This window comes from Scylla paramamosain, chromosome 28 (genome assembly GCF_035594125.1).
Source record: "Scylla paramamosain isolate STU-SP2022 chromosome 28, ASM3559412v1, whole genome shotgun sequence".
Classification (NCBI taxonomy): domain Eukaryota; kingdom Metazoa; phylum Arthropoda; class Malacostraca; order Decapoda; family Portunidae; genus Scylla; species Scylla paramamosain.
In genome coordinates, this window is record NC_087178.1 from 15,097,251 (window position 1) to 15,109,581 (window position 12,331).

At 43.0% G+C, this 12,331-nt stretch overlaps 1 long non-coding RNA gene across 2 annotated transcripts in view; it reads left to right on the plus strand.

Moving 5' to 3' along the window:
* Positions 1-12,331, plus strand: part of LOC135114989 (uncharacterized) — a 91,477-nt gene that overhangs the window by 26,302 nt on the left and 52,844 nt on the right. The window lies entirely within an intron of this gene.

Below are 12,331 nucleotides of genomic sequence, written 5' to 3' on the forward strand. Positions count from 1 at the left end.
ACATTACGCAAGTGGACTCATGAAAAACTCTCCCTTTCCTTCTCCCAACCACTTCCTCTCCCTTCCTCCCACTCTCCTTAACAACAACAACAACAACAACAACAACAACAGCAACTTTATCTTAAGATAAAGTAAGGAGAGGAGGAAGAGGAGCAGGTCAGTCTCAGCCTGAACAGCGGCAAAATCTTTGCAATGTCGAGGAGATACTGAAACTTTTGAGAAGAGGAATGATACAGATTCTCTCTCTCTCTCTCTCTCTCTCTCTCTCTCTCTCTCTCTCTCTTACACACACACACACACACACACACACACACACACACACATTTCCAGTCCTTAGCTTCCATCTCTACATTTCTCTATAATTAGTGTGTGTGTGTGTGTGTGTGTGTGTGTGTGTGTGTGTGTGTGTGTGTGTGTCACCAGCGTACGTTAGAATAGCACAATGGGTGATTGTGTTGTCGATGCTTACCATCGCATTCATTTCCCGCTGCCCTGCCTTCCTCCCTTCTCTGATCCACTATAAGCCTATTAATATTTTTCCCCTAAGCTCCATGCAGACAAGGGGAGGACACTCGATCAATCCCCAGGTAAACGAACAGGGGGCACCACACACCTGTCTGTCTTGAACATATCCTAAATAATCCCTCAACAACCTCTAAACAACCCCAGAAACTTCAAAACAACCCAAAACAACATCAAAATGACTCAAAACAACCACAAAACAAACTCAAAACAACACCAAAACAACACCAAACCCCTCGCTGGCCTAAGCCTTCAGAAGGCTAATGGAACGATGGGGTTCCTCCTATTGTTCTACGAAACTGCGCCTCCGTGCTTGCACCTTGACTAATCACACTCTTTCAACTCTGTCCATCAACATCTACCTTTCCTTCTTGCTGAAAGTTTGCCTACATTCAGCCTGTTTCTAAAAAGGCTGACCGTTCTTATCCCTCAAACTACCGTTTAATTTCCTGCCTATCTAAAGTTTTTTAATCTATACTCAACAGGAAGATTCTTAAACATCTATTACTTCACAATCTTCTATCTGATCGCCAGTATAGGTTCCGTCAAGGCTGCTCTACTGGTGATCTTCTGGCTTTGCTTCCTGAGTCTTGGTCATTCTTTTTTTAGAGATTTTGTGATAATTTTGCTGTTGCCTTGGACATATCAATAGCTTTTGATAGAGTCTGGCACAAAGCTTTAACTTCCAAACTACCCTCCTGTGGCTTCTATCCTTCTCTCTGTAACTTCATCTCAAGTTTGCTTTTTGACCGTTCTATTGTTGCAGTGGTAGACGGTTACTGTTCTCCTAAATCTATTAAGAGTGGTGGTGTTCCTTAGGGTTTTGTCCTGTCACCCACTCTCTTCCTATTATTCATCAATGATTTTCTAAATCAAACTTCTTGTCCTATCCACTCTTACGCTGATGATACCACTCTGCACTTTTCCACGTCTTTTCGTAGACGTCCAATCCTTCAGGAAGTAAACAGTCCACGCAGGGAAGCCACAAAACGCCTGATATCTGATCTCTCTAAAATTTCTGATGGGGGCAGAGCAAACTTAGTATTGTTCAATGCCTCAAAAAACTTAATTCCTCCATCTATCAACTCGACACGACCTTCCAGACAACTATCCCCTGTTCTTCAATGACACCCAACTGTCCCCCTTTTCTACAGTGAACATCTTCGGTCTGCCCTTTACTTATAAGCTAAACTGGAAACTTCATATCTCATCTCTAGTTAAAACAGCTTCTATGAAGTTAGGTGTTCTGAGTCGTCTCCGCCAGTTTTCTCACCCCACTAGCTGCTAACTCTGCACAGGGGCCTTATCCTTCCATTTATTGGATATTCTTTATATATAAGGGGGTGTTCCACTCATACTACTCTTTTAGACAGGGTGGAATCAAAAGCTTTTCGTCTTATCAACTTCTCTCCTCTAACTGACTGTTTTCACCCTCTTTCTAATTTCCGCAATGTTGCACCTCTTGTTATCTTCTACCGCTATTTTCATGCTAACTATTTTTCTGAACTTGCTAAATGCGTGCCTCCCCTCCTCCCGCGGACTTGCTACACAAGACTTTCTTCTTTCTCTCATCCCTATTCTGTCCACTTCTCAATGCAATGCAACCAGTATTCTCAATCATTCATCTCTTTCTCTGGTAAACTCTGTAACTCCCTGCCTGCTTCTGTATTTCTTCCTTCCTATGACTTGGACGCTTTCAGGAGGGAGGTTTCAAGACATTTATCCTTCAATTTTCGATGATGCTCTTGATATCTTTTTCGGACTGGAACCTCAGTGGGATTTTTTTCTTTTTTGTTTCCCTTCCCTCTTACGTAGAAAAAAAAATGAACAACCCTTAAACAACCACAAAACAATACCTAAACAATCTCTAAACAACCCTTTAAATATCTTAAACAACCCCAAAACAACCTCAAAACAACCTCAAAACAACCCCAGAACAACCCTAAACAACGTCAAAACAATCCACACAACAACCCCGTAAACCACTTAAAACTATCTCTTAAATAAAGGACACGTATACTAAACAGACCAGTACATATATAAAACTTTCTCAAAGCACAACAAACTCAACACAACAAACCTTATACCAACACTTATGCTACACAGCAAATACAAATACAAAAACACCGCAGTCTTTCTTCTCACGTGGATGCAAAACTTGAATTATTTAGCAGTGTGGAGAAACAAAGTGAAACAGAGCGAGGTTGCTGTTAGTTGTTTACTTGTTTTCTCTCGGGAATCGCTACGAAAACGTTCGCTCGCCACCTTTCACCTGCCCACCACAGACAGGTGAAAATACAACACCGACAGGATAATTTGATATTGGAAAGGCGCTCGATGTCTGCGGCCAGAGAGGTTTTGGTGCAGACGTGTTGGGTTTGGTGTGTGTGTGTGTGTGTGTGTGTGTGTGTGTGTGTGTGTGTGTGTGTGTCCTGCTTGTTGTTCATCCTATACGTGAATGATTTGATAAAGAGAGTGAAGGAGAACTGTGCCGATGACGGGTTTTTGTCTTGGCTACATATCCTTGTTATGATGGATGACACAGTGCTGCTCGCCAGCACAAGACAAAGGATGCAACATAAATATTTGATAGTTAAACAATTTTGTGATGAGTATGGGATGAGAATTAACCACACCAAAACAGTTCTTTGTAATAAGCAGCACAGCAGAGGATAAGGCACCGATTCAGTTGGAGGGTTTGGTGGTGGAGCACTGCGAGCGTTACACGTACTTGGGCTCGCTCTTCACTGTGGATGGGTCAGTTTCCACAGCAATCAGGACTCATGCTGAATGCAAAATGCCACACGTCGCAAAGTATATCTCATTTTTAAAGAAAAACAACGACATTCCGTTTCAAATAAAAAGACGTGTCCTTGATGCAGCACTGATGTCAGCAATTCTTTACGGTTGTGAGTCTTGGCTGAGTGGAGATTTGAAGCCTGCCGTCAAGGTGTACAACTGGTGCATTAAGAGTCTTCTGAATGTTAGAATGACAACCTGCAATTGGTGATTATGTATTATCTTATAATGTACAATGTGGTCAATAATAAACTAACTAACTGGTGTGTGTGTGTGTGTGTGTGTGTGTGTGTGTGTGTGTTGTGAGTGAGTAAGAGAGAGAGAGAGAGAGAGAGAGAGAGAGAGAGAGAGAGAGAGAGAGAGAGAGAGAGAAATATATTAATTGTGACTGGTTTATACGTGAATTGATAAAACATTCTCCACAAACACCAAACTAAAATGACACACTAATTACATACATGAATAATCTGACAAATGAAAAAGAAAAAAAAAATAGAACTACAAACAACTTCAATTACGCTCAGAAATATGGCAAAACGAAAAATCCCCAAAATGACAGCGTGATTATTAACATCAAAAATTTTAAAAAATCCAAAAAAAAAAGCTTAAACGACAGAGTAATTACATCCATCGAGAATTGAAGAAATTAAAACTAAGGGAGAACGAGAAAAGTTGAAAATGAAATGACGGTGATTCCTTCCATCTATGAGATCGAGATGACTGAGATGAGCAAGGCAGTGAAGAAAGCAGCAGGTGGAACCACGAGTAAGACTGGGGAGCCTCCTTCCTGTAGTGTTACGTGACTCCTGGCGCTATCTTCTCATGTGGTAGTAATTGCGATGCTCCTTGATATTGCGTGAGTGCTTCTCCCCAAGAGCGTGTGTAGGATACCAAACTAACCCCTTCATCTCCTATGCTAAACTGTCGCCTGATTTATTTTACTGGTGTTACGTCTTTCGCTTTAACATCTACATTGTTTTTCGCTAACTTGAAACTAACACGAACATTTCTCTACAAATGATGTGAAAGTTGAGTCTGGGATTTAAGGCTTTTATTTAGGGAGTGGCTTCAGATTGTCTTAGTGTTCGGTTTCGGGACTGACTTGGAATTACTTAGGACTTTGTTTAAGGACTGGCTTGGCATTATTTAGGGTTTTTAGTGACTGTCTTGGTATTAATTAGGGCTTGTTTGGGAGTAGCTTGGGGTTATCTTTGGCTTTGTTAAGGACTGGCTTGGGATTGCCTAGGGCTTGTGTAGATATTGTTCATGGCATGTCAACTTTACACTGTTTTCTGTATGACCATAAACTTGATGGTAAAACGTCAACTTATCTATATATTTTAGGATTTTAGGATTTTAGGAGAGACATATCTGTCTCTCAACGTTTCCTTCTCGACACATCCCTCTCGAACATAAACCTTCTCCTGCGTCACTTTGCCATTCCCTGAACATCACTGTAACCCTCTCCTGATGCCATGGTGCCATATGACCTCAGCTGTCTGACGCATACTCTCATTTACCCATTTTTTTTTAACACGTGTTTATGCTCAGATTTTTATTTTAGTATCCACAGCTGTCAGATTATTCCCGTTGCCTCTCGCCAGCCAGCAGGAAGAGCAGGTTAAAGTTATTGAGGGAAGGCAAACACCGCTAACGTTCGAGTGTTCGGATGCCTACAGGTGTCGAGTGTTCCCCCTCTCAGCCACTTGTTGGTCTCCCGTTTCACAGCCACTTCACGTCACTCTCCATGGTGTGTTTCCTGCCTCGAGTGTGTCTGTAATTGTGTGGACGAGTGGACTTGCAAACTTTTGTGCATTTGTGGTTCGATTTCAGTGACAAAATTAAGATATACCTGATCCGTAGTGTGTGTGTGTGTGTGTGTGTGTGTGTGTGTGTTTTATTTAGTGTGAATTCCACGTTGAGCTACATCAATAAAAGGTTTGACTCGGATATCGTCTCTTTTTTCCTTGTTTTTTTTTTCTTTCACTCTTCTCTGCTTCACTTCACACATTACTTCCTGTTCTCCTTTACCACCACCACCATCACCACCACCTCCATTACTACCAACAGCCATACTCACACACACACCGTCCTTCCTTGCCTCTCTCCCTCCCTCCCGGGCACACACCCGTCACCGTCCCTCACACATAAATATCACCCACCAAGCCTCACCGCCAATCCCTGACGGACACTTGCCCCACGGGTTACCATGGCACCCTCGCCCTCGCCCAAGTGGAAGTAATCTCCTTCGTAAGCTCACACGCTGGCTCACCGCCTCCACTGCTCTCCATTATAAATTTGAGTCTGTTTTCTGCTCCACAGCTTATCCATTTACCTCAGCAGTGCCTCCATGCTAAGCTAGATTAACTGGGGTCACAACTACCGCCTGTACAGTCGTGAGCACGAGTTCCTTAGTGAGAAGAACTCGAGGTTTAAACTTTCTTCCACGTTCCTGACACTTGACGCTGTCTGCTTTTAGCTAAAATGAGGTGACTGCGATTGTGTGTGTCATCCAGCAAGGACAACTTACCTCGTTTAAAACTCTGGTACGGTCGGTAATTTACTAACATTCTCTCTCTCTCTCTCTCTCTCTCTCTCTCTCTCTCTCTCTCTCTCTCTCTCTCTCTCTCTCTCTCTCTCTCTCTCCTGTAGTTTAATGTAGGTTTCAGGTTTTTCACGGTATAACATATTCATTTTACGCAACGTGTTTAGATTTTTCATTAAACAGGTTGCTACAAACCGTGCAGTCTTGTGTCGTGGAAGGCGGGAACTGCTCCATGGGGCGGGGACATCGAGAGGGCGGCAGGAATAACACGTCCAATTATAACTCCGCTGAAAATATTTTTCTTTTTAATCTATTCACTTCTTTGTTTTCCGTAATGACTTGCGGCGAGAAGTCGAGAGCCCGAAATTAAAGAAGGTATTAGTGATGAATACTTTCATTTCTGTGGATATAATAATTTCTAAGAGAGGAGACGAAAATTTAAATTATGCGACCGAGAAACTCTAGCGTGTGTGTGATTCACCTACGGTCGTCTGCTGGTCACCCAGCCAGCCAGTAAGAGCTCAGAGCTCATACTATGGTGACCGATCTTTGGGTAGGACTGAGACCACTAACACTCCACAAACCGGGACAGCGAGGTCACAACTCCTCAGGTTACATCCCGTACCTACTTGCTGCTGGGTGAACAGGGGCTACACTTTAAGAGGCTCGCCCATTTGCCTCTCCGCGCTCGGGATTCGAACCCGGGCCTTCTTAGTTGTGAGCCGAGTGTGCTAACCGTTACACTACATGGTAATGACTGGAAAAGTGTGTGTGTGTATTTTCTATCATGTAGTATACCTTCCAAATTTCTATCAACGCCGCCCTGCCCCATGTCAGCTTGGTGCCCACTAGTGCCCAGTCCTAGTCTTGCTGACGCCGCCGCTACACAAAGTTTATTAGCCGTCCCCTAATACAGCATCAAAATTGAAACACGCAGTTGGGACGCGGCACCACCACACCTCCCCTCTCGGCCTGGGCTCAGATATCCTCCGTCCTCCTCAATGTCTCGTCTCCTCCCTGTCTTGGGAAATTCCAGAGTAACTAAACTAATCAGGAAACTTAATCCGATCAGAACTCCGCGCCTCTCGAGCCCGAGCGTTCACCTGCAGCACGTGCCAGAACAGCCCACCCGCCACATTCCCGCCGCCCCATTCCCGCCGCCGCCCACGTCGTGTGTTCCGAGAATACTTAATGAGCACCACTGTACTATCAGGCTCGTAATTTTCTTTTGGATATTTTCGCAAAACTCGTCATGTTTGGTGAGCTGATATTATTCAGTGTAAATGAGGCGTGCACCTTTCATGGCGAACACCAAACACCCTTTCCGCCGCCGCCGCCGCCGCCGCCGCCGCCGCGCCTGCACCAAAGCGGCCTTACATTGACGTCTGAAAATATATGTCGAAAAAAATTTACCATAAATTTTATACGCTGTGTTGATCCCATCATGGGCAGCAGTAAAACTGCATGACACACAGCTCTGCTTGCACTGCGCCGCCGCCACCACCTCGCCCCCCGCCACCCAGCGACTCTCAAGCTGTCACCGACACGCCCGCGCCCACTGCTTCCCTCCACGCTGCTGCCTGCCTCAGTAAAGCTTTTTATTCGTTAAAATGAAAACACCCAGAGAAATAACCTCTTTATGCAAATCTGAGTTTGGCAGAGACAAAGAACAAGAATAGCAGCTCTATTTACATAAGGAGCAGGTGATCTGCATCAGCAAGTGATTTAACAGGTCGACGCTGGATCCGCGAGGCGCACTGCACCTGATTAAGTGGTGACGTTCTGTACCCTTAGGATTGCAGGCACGTGTGTGTGTGTGTGTGTGTGTGTGTGTGTGTGTGTGTGTGTGTGTAAAACGGGACACTCCAGTGTAATTACAGCACCGCGGATAATCGCCAAGCAATAACGACACAATCAAAGTCACACGAGTGCGTGCTGAGGTCCTCTGGGTGCAGATATTGACACACTTAAAGCCTGCCGCCTCCCTCCCGCCGCCTGCCGCCCTTGAGGCTACGTGAGGTGGAAGTCAACTCGGTGGAATGCAAGGAACTTTTTTCATTACAACACCAAACTCAGGAGGCTTTGTGTGGTGGCGGGGAGAGGCGACGGTCGTAAGCTCCATTTTGGGCTTTCACTTCCTCGGCGGCAGTCTGCGGGAGTGGGAACCCGGTGAATGAATGAATAATGAAAAGTCGTATTAAAATGAAGGTGTGGGGAATGATTGCTAACCAGGCCAAGACTGTTGTCTCCTTGCCGACTCTTCGTCACTCACAAGGACACATTAGTGCGTGATTAGCCACTAATTCCGCGTCGCGTGATGGTTGCCGGTCGAGCATCGAGGGGCGCCAGACGCTCTAATGAACAGGTGAGAGGAGACAGAGTGGCAGGGCTGTAATGGCTGTTTGGCATCGATCTTAGCATATTGTTGTCTCGAGGTTGTCAGCTGCCTCGCCAACCTCTGACACCTCCACCTCCCTTCTCCCTCAGCCGTCACTGATCCCCCTTCCCCCCACTCCTCCTCCTCCAACACCCTGATCTTGACAAGCTGTGATAAATTAGTCTCAAAGGACGCGTCATTATTATTTTTTTTTTCTTTTTCTACACCGTAGTACATGTCGGAGCGAGAGTCGAGCACTGGATCACAAGATTGGGAGAACAACACTAATAATGTATCGTCTGGAGGTTGCATCACCAAAAACAGTCGTTCGCTTTTACAACCACTGAACACCCTTCTGCCTCCATGTGCTTTCTTTTTCTCCTTCCAAAATTATTTCGCCCTCTCTCCCTTCTGATCTTGATCTTGATTTTGTGGTACAGGTGGCACAGGATCACTCCTGAGCCAGGCCTTTGGATCGGCAACTCCTGTAGAAGGGAAAAAAAAAAAAGAAACGAACAGCATCCTCTATCCTAATTGTTCATACATCTGGCACGCCACACTCTCTCCAGAAACTCTTTCACCGCCTCAATCATCCTTTCATTCGCCTCTCTACACAGTCCCAGCAACAACACCATCCACTCCTTTCCTGTCTTCTCCACTCTTTCATTCCTTCACGGAGTCCTCAGATCTGTATCACTTTCTCCTTCAAGCCTGACCACCACCGCCTTGCTCTCCTGCTTCCTTCCTCGTTGATCAGTAACGTCTCGGTGATACGCACAGTTTCCTCGCCTGTTGTCATCTTGTTTCCACCACGATTACTGTGTAGTACATCCCCATTTGCTGCACCCTGTTGAGGAGGACCGCTCACTCTCACCTATTGCGTCTATTCCGTTAGTGGAAAGGTTAAGTAGGTTAGTAGTACTAACAGCAACAGTATTATCAGTATTTTATTATTATTATTATTATTATTAGTAGTAGTAGTAGTAGTAGTAGTAGTAGTAGTAGTACTATTCTCCTCCTCCTCATCATCATCACCATCATCATCATCATTATCATCATCATCACCATCATTATCATCATCATCATCATCATCATCATCATTATCATTATCATCATCATCGTCAACATTCCTGTCTTCACCAACCAGCACACGAGATGTCATTATACAGGGCGTCTTTGCCTCGCCGTGCGCCCCTTGGCCTCGCCGTGCGCCCCTTGGCCTAAATCTGCTCGGACATGACATGAATCGTAACGAAATGAGGCGCTGATGAGGCTCCACGACTCTTGAAAGCTTCCTGCGACGAATTAATGTCTTCACCCCCCTAGGAACCCGTCACCTATAATATATAGTGTATTTGAGAAGTACTTAATAAAATTGCTTAGTATATGAGAGACATGACTCCCTCAGAAGTATCAAGGGAAATATTACACGGTCTTTTCTTCCAGTATCCTTCCATAATCAAAACCTTAGCTGTGTCCTGGTGCGCGAGTCACGTCTGAGAGGCGAGAATCACATCCACACTTTCACACTCACGTTCATTCACAGGGAAGTGTTTTCCCTTCCACTTACATTGTGTTAGGAATAATCGTCCCAAGGAATTTCTTACTAAGTGCTGCAATTTTCCGTAAATTTACCAAAACAAGCTCTGATGTCACGAGTGCTAGGGGTGAGTGTAGACAGTATTACCTTCTGCACGTGGCCTTCATCCAAACATTTCACCTTAATTGGGAACGCTGTACGATAAATATTTCAATGAAAACGTCATATAAAGAACATTGATAGTTAATTAGCTATAAAAAAAAGAAATGGACGAGTATGTACCGTAAGTAATGCGTTTAAGTGATGATAGCGTAACAAGAGCACCCTCATTATACCCTTACCTGCGGCTTGAGTGGGGAGGTGCTTGATTTATCACCCACTCGATGCCAGTAAATGTTTTGGTGCGTGAGGGAGAGCAAAGGTTCGCTATCAGAATAATTAGCCTCGGTGTTCAGGTGAGATCCGATGAACAAGCAAACGCCTGCATCACGCTCGTCATTGTTGTGCTTCTTTGCCTCTCCGCCTCGTGAGCCTTCCAATGAACCACCTGATGAGCCACCTATCCGTGAGCCACCTCGTAAATCACCCCATTATCTCTTTCTCTCCTCTTCTTTTTTATCTTGCTGGCTTCCCTTACATGCATAGTCGATAGTTCATTAATCTGCCGGGGTGCCTTGATTTTTTACTCCCATTGTGCTTTATTTTCACTTCCTATTTTGCTTTTTTTTATTCTTTTTTTTTTCATTCCGTTATTTTTTTCACGTATTTATTTATTGATCCTTACTCCCACCGTACTTTGTTTTTCACTTCCTCTTTTGTTCTTTTACTTCAGCCGCTTTTATCTAATTATATATCAATTTGTTTATTTATTTATTGATTTCCCCTGTGCCTTTCGCCTCACCTCATTCTCAAGTCCTCTGATCTCCTGACGGCATCCTTGCGTCCTGACAGCAAATATAGAGCTAGCACATAAAATAACTTCACACTGAGACAAGATGCTAAATACAGTGGAAGTGAGTGAAGCTGACAACTCCTCTCGTGTTCCTCACTGTTCCATGTTTCACGAGTATAATAATCGAATAGAAGCTTGTTATTAACTGTGGACGTTGCTCTCTCAAGATTTTAAGCGGTAGTATGTGTATGTATTTTTTTTATTTATTTTTTTATTATATTTTCATGAGAGCGGCCTTTGAAATGTACTAATTAGTTTGTAAAGCTGTAGTGATATATATATATATATATATATATATATATATATATATATATATATATATATATATATATATATATATATATATATATATATATATATATATATATATATATATTTAGAAAGGAAAAATCGTGTTATATTTTGTTGCGCGTAATGCGACGCTACCCGATGTTTTGTTGTTGTCACGCGCGGCCCGCGTCACGTGCTGCTCCCTGGATGGATTTTGTTTATTTATTTTATTTATCAATTTATTTGTTTATCTTATTAGTTTATGATGGATTGCCCGTTGGTGTATTGCAAACCAGATTGTTGACATTATTATCATTATTATTATTATTATTATTATTATTATTATTATTATTATTATTATTATTATTATTATTATTGTTATTACTACTACTACTACTACTACTACTACTACTACTACTACTACTACTAATAATAATAATAATAATAATAATAATAATCATAATAATAATAGTAATAATAATAATAATACAGCTATTATCATTATTGCTATTTATTATTATTATTATTATTATTATTATTATTATTATTATTATTATTATTATTATTATTATTATTATTACTGTTATTATCATCATTAATATTATCACTATTACTGCTGTTGCTGCTGTTGCTGCTGTTGCTGCTGCTGCTTGGTCAAGAGAAGCACGCGATGCATCGTGTCTGTGATTCGTGCGGGGGATACCAACAGATGTACGAACAAGCGCGTGATTCAAGCCACGAGCGGCTTGTCACTTCACTTGCTTAAGATCAAACGCGAAAACTATGATTTATATAAATGTTCTCTCTTCTAAAATGTTTTGGGTTGGTGACGACACGCCGAGGCACACACAACGCGGGGATTGTTTGGAGCGTCAGTGGAGAAGGATAGAGGTGGTGGCAGACGAGGCATCTTGGTAAGAATTAAAGCAGGACACACGCCCTCCTTGTGCCCCGCTGCCAATCCCGAGGCGGCTCCGGGGCATCACTTATGAGGTTCTCCAGCTGCCTCTTTATACTAAACAATCTAGGATGGCCCGAGGGAAATTTTGTGTGTGTAAGTCGCTAAGTTTTATGTATTTTATTTGATGTATTTTACTATATGTATCTATATCTGAATATCTTAACTCTTACTAAGAGGAGATCGGGACAGAGACTTTCCACTTATTCGTGTCCTTGCACTCTTGCCTTGCATGTTCTTATCTTCTTCCTATCTTCTCATCGCTTTGTTTTATGTATTTCAGCACTTTGTCCTCACATTTTATTGCAGGTCGTCCTCTTGCAAACCCACTTCTACCACACATCACACATGCTTTCTTAGTTGTCTCA